Source organism: Felis catus, chromosome C2 (genome assembly GCF_018350175.1).
Source record: "Felis catus isolate Fca126 chromosome C2, F.catus_Fca126_mat1.0, whole genome shotgun sequence".
Taxonomy (NCBI): Eukaryota; Metazoa; Chordata; class Mammalia; order Carnivora; family Felidae; genus Felis; species Felis catus.
The window spans coordinates 110,415,953-110,427,494 of record NC_058376.1 but is presented as its reverse complement, the minus strand read 5'-3'; positions in this window follow the sequence as shown (position 1 = coordinate 110,427,494).

The window sequence follows — 11,542 nt, the reverse complement described above, 5'->3', positions numbered from 1 at the left end:
AGGAGGGCACCTGTTGAGATGAGCATTGGGTGTTGTATGGAAACCAATCTGACAATAAATTCCATATTAAAAAAAAAAGATAACTGACTCTGGGAAGTATAATTCTTTTTTTTTATTTTTTTAATGTTTATTTATTTTTGAGAGACAGAGACAGAGTGTGAGCAGGCAAGGGGCAGAGAGAGAGGGAGACACAAAATCTGAAGCAGGCTCCAGGCTCTGAGCTGTCAGCACAGAGTCCTATGCAGGGCTCGAACTCACCAACCACCAGATCATGACCTGAGCTGAAGTCGGCCACTTAACTGACTGAGCCACCTAGGTGCCCCTGGAAAGTATATTTCATAATGAAGTATCATGGAGTAGAAAAGATACGTAGAAGTAAATATGATAAAAGAACAGAGCACAGGGCGCCTGGGTGGCTCAGTAGCTTCAGCGTGACTTCGGCCCAGTTCATGATCTCACGGTTCATGACTTTGAGCCCCACATTGGACTCTGTGCTGATAGCTCAGAGCCTGGAGCCTGCTTTGGATTCTGTTTCCCCTCTCTCTCTGCTCCTCCCCCTACTCGTGCTCTGTCTCTCTCTGTCTCTCAAAAATAAACATTAAAAAAATTTAAAATCAAATATAAATAAATAAAAGAACAGAGCATAGAGGAGAGTAAATGGAAGTACTGTGCCGCTATCAAGTTTTTAAATGATACATGAAGATATATAATAATATTATTTGAAGGTAGATTCCTATAAGCCACAGATATTTAATGTAAGTCTTGGATTGCCAACTTAATAATTCAGAGAGTTGTGTGGGACACCCGCATCAGGGTGGCTCAGTCGGTTAAGCAACCAAATTCAGCTCAGGTCATGATCTCCCAGTTCAGGAATTTAAGTCCCACGTAGTACTCTGTGCTGACAGCCCAGAGCCTGGAGCCTGCTTCAGATTCTGTATCTCCTTCTCTCTCTGCCTCTCCCCCACTTATGCTCTGTCTCTCTCTCAAAAATAAACATTAAAAATTTTTTTTTAATTTCACAGAGTTGTAGCTAAAGTCCAATGAAAGATATAAAATCAAATGTTAGATAATAAATAAGGGTTAAAAAAGAAAAAAAGGTCACCAAGCTTGTTTGAGACAAGAAGAAATCTAATAACAAGATGGTAGCTAAGTGCAAATATATCAATAATTACATAAAAATGGACCAGCTATACAAATTGGAAATGCAGAGATTGTCAAACCGAATTAAAAACAGTAAGATCCAGCTTATCTAAAATATAAAAATAGAGTAGTTGGAAAATATATATTATATAAACACTGGTTATAAGAAAACTGGAAAGACTATCAATATCAAAGAAAATAGACTTTACAGTAAGGATTTTAGAAGTAAAATAGAAAAGGATATATCTTAGAGTCAATCAATAAAAAAATCATAACAATCCTAATTGTGATTGCAAATAATTATAAATCTTCAAATGAAGCAAAAACTAATAGAATTGAATTGAGAAACTGACAAATCTACAATTATGCTTGAGGACTTCATGGCTCCTCTCTCAGTAACTGATAAAAGATATAGACAGAAAATCAATAAAGGTGTAGAAAATTGAAACATCTCTATAGGGGCGCCTGGGTGGTGCAGTCGGTTAAGCGTCCGACTTCAGCCAGGTCACGATCTCGCAGTCCGTGAGTTCGAGCCCCACGTCGGGCTCTGGGCTGATGGCTCGGAGCCTGGAGCCTGTTTCCGATTCTGTGTCTCCCTCTCTCTCTGACCCTCCCCTGTTCATGCTCTGTCTCTCTCTGTCCCAAAAATAAATAAAAAACGTTGAAAAAAAAAGATTTAAAGAAACATCTCTATATACCAGCTTGGTCTAACTGACATATATAGATCACCATATCACCTCAACCAACAACATTCTTTTCAACTATACATGGAACACTCAGCAAAATAAAACATATTTCAGGCCCCCAAACTTAATATATTTAAATTATTGAAATTATTCAAAGTATGTTCTCTGACCACAATAATATTAAATTAAAAATCAATGACAAAAAAATCTGGAAAATCAAAGTATTTGAAAATTCAACAAAAACACTTTCACAACCCATGGGTTAAAGAAGAAATCACAAGGGTAATTAGAAAATAGTTCAAGTTAAAAAATAATTTAAAAGATAATTGACAAGATAACATCAGAATTTGTAGAAATTAACAGAGAGAACTTTATGGTTTTAAAGTTCACATTTACAAAAAGGAGGAGCACTTATGTGACTTAGTTGGCTGAGCATCTGGCTCTTGGTTTCAGCTCAGGTCATGATCTCATGGTTTTGTGAGTTCGAGACTCATGTCAGGCTCTGGGCTGGCAGCGTGGAGCTTGCTTGAGATTCTGTCTCCTTCTCTCTCTGCCCCTCCCTGACTCACACTCTCTCTGTCTTTCTCAAATAAATAAATAAAAACTTTTAAAAATTTTTTTGAAAAGAAAAGGAGTAAATTAATAACCTAAGCATTCACTAAAAGAAGTTAAGGAGATCAAAATAAACCCACAGTAAGTCAGGGTAGGAAAATAATAAAAATAAAGGTAGAAATCATTGAAATAGAAAACAGAAAAAAATAGAAGAAACTTAATGAAACCAAATGTTGATTCTTTAAAAAGATCAATATAATTGAAAACCTCTAGCTATAGCGATCAAAATATATACATATACAATATAAATTACTAGTTACAGAAATGAAAGATGTGTTATAACTAGAGACCTTGCAAAATTTTAAATAAATATGAAATGATATGAACAGTGTTATGCCAATAAATTCAACAAGTAGATGAATTGGAAACAACCTTTAAAAACACAAATTAAGAAGAAATAGAAAATCAGAATAGCCCCACATGTATTTAAAAATTGGCTTAGTAACTTAATACCTTCCAATAAGTAGAACTCTAAACCCAAATGTCTGTACTGGAGAATCTTATTAAAAGTCTAAGGAACAAATTACACCAATCTGACAAACTCTTCCAGAAAAGGGAGAAGTAGAGAACAATCCCCAATTCATTTTGTGAGTCCAGCATTACTGTATTACAAAAATAAATAAATAAAGCCATAGGCCAATATTTCTTAATATATATCTAAAAATCCTTTAATTTTTTTTAATGTTTATTTACTTTTGAAAGAGAGAACAGACAGACACAGAGCACGAGTAGGGGAGGGGCAGAGAGACAGGGAGACCCCGAATCCGAAGCAGGCTCTAGGCTCTGAGCTATCAGCACAGAGCTCGCTGTGGAGCCCAAACCGATAAACTGCAAGATCATAACCTGAGTTGAAGTCCAATGCTCAACCGACTGAGCCACCCAGGCACCCCAATATATATCCCAAATCCTTGACAAAATAATAAATAAAATCCAGCAAAATGTAACAAATATATCTGGCATGAAAGTAGCCCAAGAATAAAATGTTGATTTAATATTAGAGATTAATTAATGCAATTCACCACATTAACAGAATAAAGACCCCCCAAAAATCATATAGTCATCTCAACAAATGCAAAAAAAAAAGCATTTTACAAATTCAACTCTCATTTATAATAAAAACTCTCAGTAAATGAAGAATAAATGGAAATGTCCGTAATCTAATAAAGGTCATCTATGAAACCCTGAAGCAAACTTCATACTTAATGATAAAAGACATAACACTTTCCCCACAAGATTAGCAACAATGTTTGCTCCCATCACTTTCATTCAACACTGTAATAAAGGTGTTAGCTGATGCAAAAAAGCAGAAAAAAGGAGGGATAGGAATACAGATTGGCAGGAAAAAATAAAACTACCTTTATTTGCAGATGACAAGATTGTGCTGATTCAAAGGAATCTGTAAGAAATTTACTAGAACTCATTAGTGAATTTACCAAAGTCATATCATCTAAGATCATCTTAGAAAATAACTTTTATGCACACACCTATATACATATAAAAGTAATAAGAAACTGGAAACTAAAATTTTAAATTGTATGATTTAACTGGAGATCCCATGGTGTTCTTTTTTTTTTTTTTTAAGTAATCTCTCCACCCAATATGGGGCTCAAACACAAGATCAAGAGTCACATGTTCTACCAAATGAGCCAGGTAGGAGCTTAATGACATATCTAATAGAGGGTTAGTATCCAAAGTATATAAAGAACTTATAAAACTCAACACTCAAAAAATTCAAGTAATCCAATTAACATGGGCAGAAGATAAGAATAGGTATTTTTCCAACGATATATAAATGGCCAAAAGACACATGAAATATGCTTAAGATCACTCATCAATAGGAAAATACAAATCAAAACTATAATGAGATATCATCTCACACTTGTCAGAGTGGCTAAAATCAACAGCACAAGAAACAACATGAGTTGGTGAGGATGTGGAGAAAGGGGAACCCTCCTACACTGTTGATGGGAATGCAAACTGGTGCAACCACTCTGGAAAACAATATGGAGGTTCCTCAAAAAGTTAAAAATAGAACTACCCTATAATCCAGTAATTGCCCTACTAGATATTTACCCAAAGAATACAAAAATACTGATTCAAGGGGATAATGTACCTCAATGTTTATAACAGCATTATCTACAGTAGCCAAATTACAGAAATAGCCCACGTGTCCCTCAACTGATGAATGGATAAAGAAGAAACGGCATACACACACACACACACACACACACACACACAATGGAATATTATTCAGCCATAAAAAAGAATGAAATCTTGTACTTTGCAGCAACATAGTTGGAGCTAGAGAGTATTATGCTAAATGAAATAACTCAGTCAGAGAAACACAAATATCCTATGATTTCATGCATATGTGGAATTTAAGAAACAAATGAGCAAAGGGGAAAAAAAGAGAAAGAGAGGAAAACCAAGAAACAGACTCTTAACTATAGAGAACAAACTGATGATTACCAGAGGGGAGGTGGGTGGGGGGATGAGTGAAATAGGTGATGGGGATTAAGGAGTGCACTCGTGATGAGTACCGAGTTTTGTTTCTAAGCGTTGAATTACTAAATTGTACACCTGAAACTAATATTACACCGTATATTAACTAACTGAAATAAAAATAAAACACACAAAAAAATAGATCAGTTCTCTCCAAACTGATTTTAGATTCAATGCAATATTAATCAAAATCCCAGAATGCTCTCTTGTAGAAATTGACAAAGTGATTCTCAAATTTCTATAGAAATGCAAAGAACATAGAATGTCAAAAAAAAAAACCCTGGAAAAGAACTAATTTGGATAATATCACAACCTGTTTAAAGATTTACTATTTAGCTATAGTAATCAAAACATTGTAATGTTAGCATAAATTAAACAAATATGCTAATATTGGAACACAATGGAGTATCCAAAATAGACCCAATCTTATACAATCAATTGATTTTTTTAATATAGAGGCCAAAGTGATTCAATGGGTAAAGGGAAGTATTTTTACCTAATTCTATTAGGACAACTGGATATTCGTATGGAAAAAATAATCTTTGATGCTTACCTTAGTCTATATACAAACAGTATTTTAAGATAGATCACAGACTTAAACATAAAGGCTAAAGGTATAAAACAAATAGAAGAAAAGTAGGAAAATACTGTAAACTTGAGGTAGGCAAAGATTTCTTACAAATAAAGTAGTAATGGTCATAAAAGAAAACAATATATAGATACACTTTATGTAAATTAAAAATTTCCATCTCTCAGAAGACAAATTGAAAAGACAAAGAAAACCACAGCTTGGGAGAAAATATTTGCAATACATACATTGACCAAGGACCAATATCCAAAATATATAAAGAACAACTTCACTATAATAAAAATAATAAGAGAAATAACCCAATAAACAATAAGCAAAAATACTTTGACAGTCACTCAAAGTAAAATATACAGTGGACCATAAACTAACAAAAACATGTTCAACGTCATTAATTACCTGGAAATTCAAATTAAACTTACAATGAGATACCCCAAACACCTACTAGAATAAATACAATTTTGAAAAGTAAGAGTATAAAAGGCTGGCACAGATAAGGAGGTACTGGAATTCTCAATATTGGTGGTGGAAGGATAAAATACACAATCAACTTGGAAATTGGGCTGGCAGTTTCCCACAAAATCAAACATATACCAACTCAGTGACACGGCTGCCCACTTCTACAAATTTACCCAAGATAAATAAATATACATATACATAAGAAATATTGTATTGGAATGTTCTTAGCAGCCCAATTCTTAATAGCCAAAAACTGGAAATAACAAAATGTCCATCAACAGAAGAATGGATAAACAATTCACGCTATGTTTGTAAAATGGAATGCTATTCAGCAATGAAAAGGTACAAAATACACACAAATAGGGATAAACTTCAAAATCATTAAAGTGACTGAAATAAGCCAGACACAAAATAATACATACTGTATGATTCTACTTATATGAAGTTCTACTTATATGATTCAATTTATGATTAAAAAATCAGAATAGTATTCCATAATGAACGGGATATTAAATTAACTGGAAAAGGGTATAAAGAAACTCTTTGGGCTAATGAAAATGAAAATTCTATATCTTGATGGGGTACATGTGTTTGTCATCACTCACCGTACACTTACGACCTTACATACTTAAGTATGTAAATTATACTTAGATAATCTAATTCTACTAGGATTTTTTGTGCAAAGAGCACACAGAAGGTATATGGGCAAATAATCTAAATGATATACATACCCTGACATCAAGTTTATGGCCATATGAGAAACAAATGTTTAAACAATTCGCATTAATGCAATTCAAATTAGTGCTGTGCAATAAAAGACAGTGCTTTTGGAGCACAGTGTAAGAAATTATTCAACTCAGAGAATAAGACAAAAGCCATCTATTGTTTTAAGGAAACAAACATTTACTGAGCCCCTAAAATAGGGCATGCATTAGAAATACAAAAATAAATAATTAAAATGTATTTTGTTAGTAATAATAAATAACATGTATTGAGCATTTACAATGTGCAGACACTGATCTCCTCTATAACATCTCAGTATAGCACAGTAGTTAAAAGTCAGGCAAATCTGGGTCCAAGTTCAGGCTCTGTCACTTGCTAGCTACATAGCCTTGGGAAAATTACTAAATTTCCATGAATGTCAAATACTCACATGTAAGGTGATAATAATTAAAGAACGTCTTTTGTTGTATGTTTGTGAAGATGAACTGAAATAGACAAAATGGTCATGGTCAAAGTCCTAAAGAATCCCCCAGGGACAGCCTATAACAAATCATTTCATTACAGTGTGTTCAATAGCGTGTCACAGGTGCTATGAGAATACAGAGACTAAGCTACCTTATCACAGAAGTCTCCCTAAGCAAGATGCTCAATGGCATCTTAAAGAATAACAAAATTATTCAGGAGAATTGGGGAATGCATAAATTCCAGGCAAAGGAAACATTGTAAATACAATCTCAAAGGCAAACAAATAAAACGAAATTATAATTGCTGAAATGCAAACACAAGGCAGATAGATAAAGTCAGATAGATTCAGAGGGACCCAGTTTTACAGAAAATTTTATATTGCATGTTCAGAAGCTTGAATTTTATTCTGTAGGCTCTTAACCATTGAAGGGCTTTAAGAAACAGCAATTTTGCATTTTAGAAACACAGGTGGCTCAATGAAGCTTTGTTTGAAAATGGCTCAGTGTAGGGAGAACAATTAGGAGGCTATCACATAATCTTAAGCAAGTGTTGGTAAGGCATAAACTGGGGCAAATGTGGAGGGATAGAGATGATGGGAAAGATCTAAGAAATTCTAAGTAAAATTGGCAAGGCAAGGAAAGAGATGGGGTATGACGGTGAGGGAGAAAGCACCCAGCTTTGTTCCCTGGGTGATGATACTGAGGTAAGGGTGAGAGAAGGTTTGTGTTGGGCATGTTGAATCTGAGATACCTGCAGGAACCCCAGAGGATATGTGGAGCATGGATGAGTCTGCATCTGGAGCTCAGAGCAGAGTTAAGGAAGAGTGATATGGATTGGAGAGCCATCAAATATAACGATGGCATGCATTAAAATAGCTGAGATCATCTGAAAAGAAGACAGAAAGTACAAATTGTGGTGAGTCAAGGACATAATCCCAGGACACTAACCAACACAACTGATGAATGAGGAGACTAGAAAGAGGCTGAGAGAAATAGGAAGTAAACAAAAAGAATAATATCCCTGAAAAAGGGGACCAGTATGTTGGCCTTTGAGCAGAGAAAGGGGAGAAGAGTGTGTAAGGTAAAGCAAAACCAGGAAAGTTCTATGCTGTGTTAAAGAAATCATCACACACACAAAAATGGTGTGAAGTCAACTAAGAGGTTGGGACCAGCTCAGGGAAGGTCCTGAAAGCAGTGCTATTAAGTTCAGGTTTTACTCTTTAGTGTTGGGAAACTTTTTTTCCCAGTCTTATTGAACTATAATTGGCAAATTAAAATTGTATGTTGGAGTTGTATTTATACATATTGCATACTGTATATGAATATTAAACCAACATGATGGTTTAATATACATATGCATGGTGAAGCTATTATAAATCTTTAGGAGAGAAGTTATTTATTTCAGAAATAAAACTCTAACCTTTGTGTGAAAGTAAGAGTGGAAATGAAAGACATGCTGGAAAAGCATTTGGGAAGCAAGCACAAAGCATGGGAGTTGAGGGTGAGAGACTGCTTTAGAGGATGGGGAAGTCAAACACCAAATTATTTCCCCTGGGAGAGCGGGAGAATGGTGGGTGTTACCAGTGACTCAAGCAGGAAACATCTTAGTAGGACCTGGTTTAGGAAGGTGAGAATCAAGACCATCTGTGTCCACATGATTTAGACACATCTGTAGACCACCTATATCAACATCACATAGTTCGTTGTTCCAGAAAAACTTTTCCAGAGAAAGATAAGACTGTAAAGCAAAAAATAATTCCACCAATTGTTTTAGGAAATTCCTACAGATAACTTTATTAACGATAAGAGTCTGTTCACCTGAGCAAACAGCCCACTTCCCAAGTGGGGAAGTTTGCTTATCAAGATGTTCTCCCAGAGATTTAGTGCAGTTCCAATTAGCTCCCATCTTTAGGGGCCATCCTCAAACCACATAGGCTTAGATGTCAAAATTCTGCAAAGACTGGAGAAACTGCTCAACTTCTGTGAAACTGCTAAGACTCCATCAGGTTCATGTTCTCCCTTACTACAACAAGTTCAAGTTAAGTTTTGCTTCATTAATACATTCCCTGGTGATCCTGTGGGGCATTCAATAGAGGGAATATGACTGCAGCTGGGACATATTTGATTTGAAAGATCTGTGGGACATTAGCAGGCACTTGAGAATTTGCAAAGAGAGCTAAAGAGATGACAGAGAAAACGAAGATATTTTCTAAGGCTTTCAATAAATCAAGATCAAATCATACAGATGGGCAAAATATGGGTTTGGGTCAAAATGTTGGAAACTAATAATGACTACCTTTTATGTGGCTTTTCTCATCAAACTTTAGGACTGCCTTTTTCCTCTGGGCATCCTCTAGTTTATGAAAGCTTGTCATGCCAAGCTCGTTATCAATTCATGGGTTGGCTCATGCTGCTTTCTCTGCCTGGAATTGTTTTAGCCTCCTTACTACATTTTACATTTCTCAGGGCTGGCAGCCTCCTTCCAGCCCTGAAGCCTTCTCAGAGGCATCTTTAATTCCCAGTGTTTTCTCATTCTCTCTTCTCTATTAGCTGGTCTTCAATCCGTTCATACCTGTTTGCTTTGTATTTCTTAGCACAATGGAATCACTGTAAAGAGAGTGGATCCATTCTTACACTTTGCTATTGCACCCAGCCTCTAATGTATTTCTAGACTTGTTGTAAATCTCCAGTGTATATATTTAAATGTAGTGACTTGAATTCAGGAATGCTAAGAGGAAACTGAAACATGTCTGGCTCTCCAAAAAAAAAAAAAAAAAAAAAAGATGTTTAACTAGCAATTAGCTAGTTAAGAAGCATCAGCTTAATTATACATTCATTGGATACAAACTTAAAAAATAGCCAGAAAGATGCTGGCACAAAAACTCATCCTTAAAAGAAAATAGTGAAAAGCATGCACTTACTCCTTTGAGCAAGACTGAGTAGTTCCTTGTTCCATTAACCCAGAATTTTTATCGCTACAACTACAAACCCGGATGCTAATTATAACGATGAACCGAACCCACTGACTCTCCTCAAATGCCTTATTGTGCTGCTACAAACCAGGAAATCATTTTTATTGGAGGTCTTGGTGATCAAATAAGGATAAGATGTGAGCAAACTTGAGAACTTCAGATTTATAATTTAATATATTCTTACTCATGATTTTATATCCTTCATTACCCAAGATACGTCAGTAAAACAGAATTTTTTTGGACCCTAGATTAATGTGCTTGCACTTCCCATTTGATGCTTGTCTGATTTGCACATCCATCCCAATTTTTACATGTCAGAAACCAACATGAACAGTAATTACCAAATATGAACTTGGACACACAATTAAAATTTGGACTTCTGCCCCTGAATGTAAATATCTTCTTCAGCATCTCCTTTCCCTTCCCACTTTTTATTCTGGACTCTTTTGCACACTGAAATTTTCTTCTCTGATAGCAAAAATCCTTAATGAACTTGACTAACTCCAACACTTTAAAAAGCAAACCAAGGGGCGTCTGGGTGGCGCAGTTGGTTAAGCGTCTGACTTCAGCCAGGTCACGATCTTGCAGTCTGTGAGTTCGAGCCCCGCGTCGGGCTCTGGGCTGATGGCTCAGAGCCTGGAGCCTGTTTCAGATTCTGTGTCTCCCTCTCTCTCTGCCCCTCCCCTGTTCATGCTCTGTCTCTCTCTGTCCCAAAAATAAATAAACGTTGAAAAAAAAAATTTAAAAAGCAAACCAATATAGAAGCTTTAGTGACAGAGTATATTAGGCTAGTGTCCTATAGTTGGAAAAGCTTTCTACCATCTACACACCTAATGATATGCAAGTGCAACATCACTTTTCTGAAACAGCCACATCAGATGGCACACTGGCTTATCTATTTGTTTAATGATTTGACTATTTATGCCAAGTCAATAGAGTAAAATTAATGAATACATATAGAAGTTGTCATATTGCATCCTGATTCCGTATTTCTTATGATATATTTTTGTCTTTAACAATTTTCTGAAATTTCTGTTTCAGGAACACAATTGTACATATTTCTAAAAAGTATGTGCCTAAAACCATGAATAAAATAGAAAAGCAATTAGCAGAAAATTAGAAATAGATATTTGCACAGCACTGTAAATTTTCACTCTCTGTTTTATGTCAGTCTAGTTCGCCTTATGGCGAAATAATCCATAATTAAGCTTTACTGCAATATAAATGTTAGCAAAATGGACTGTCTTAGTCAATCAGTGTTTAGAAAAAAATTAATCAAATCCAATTCCTTTCTCTAATGAACTTCTTCATGCGCTGCTAGTTCACACATCCAGCTCTAAGTGGGGCTGAGCAGGTAATTTGGAGAAGCCCATGGACAAGCTAGAGTAGTGTTCTCAC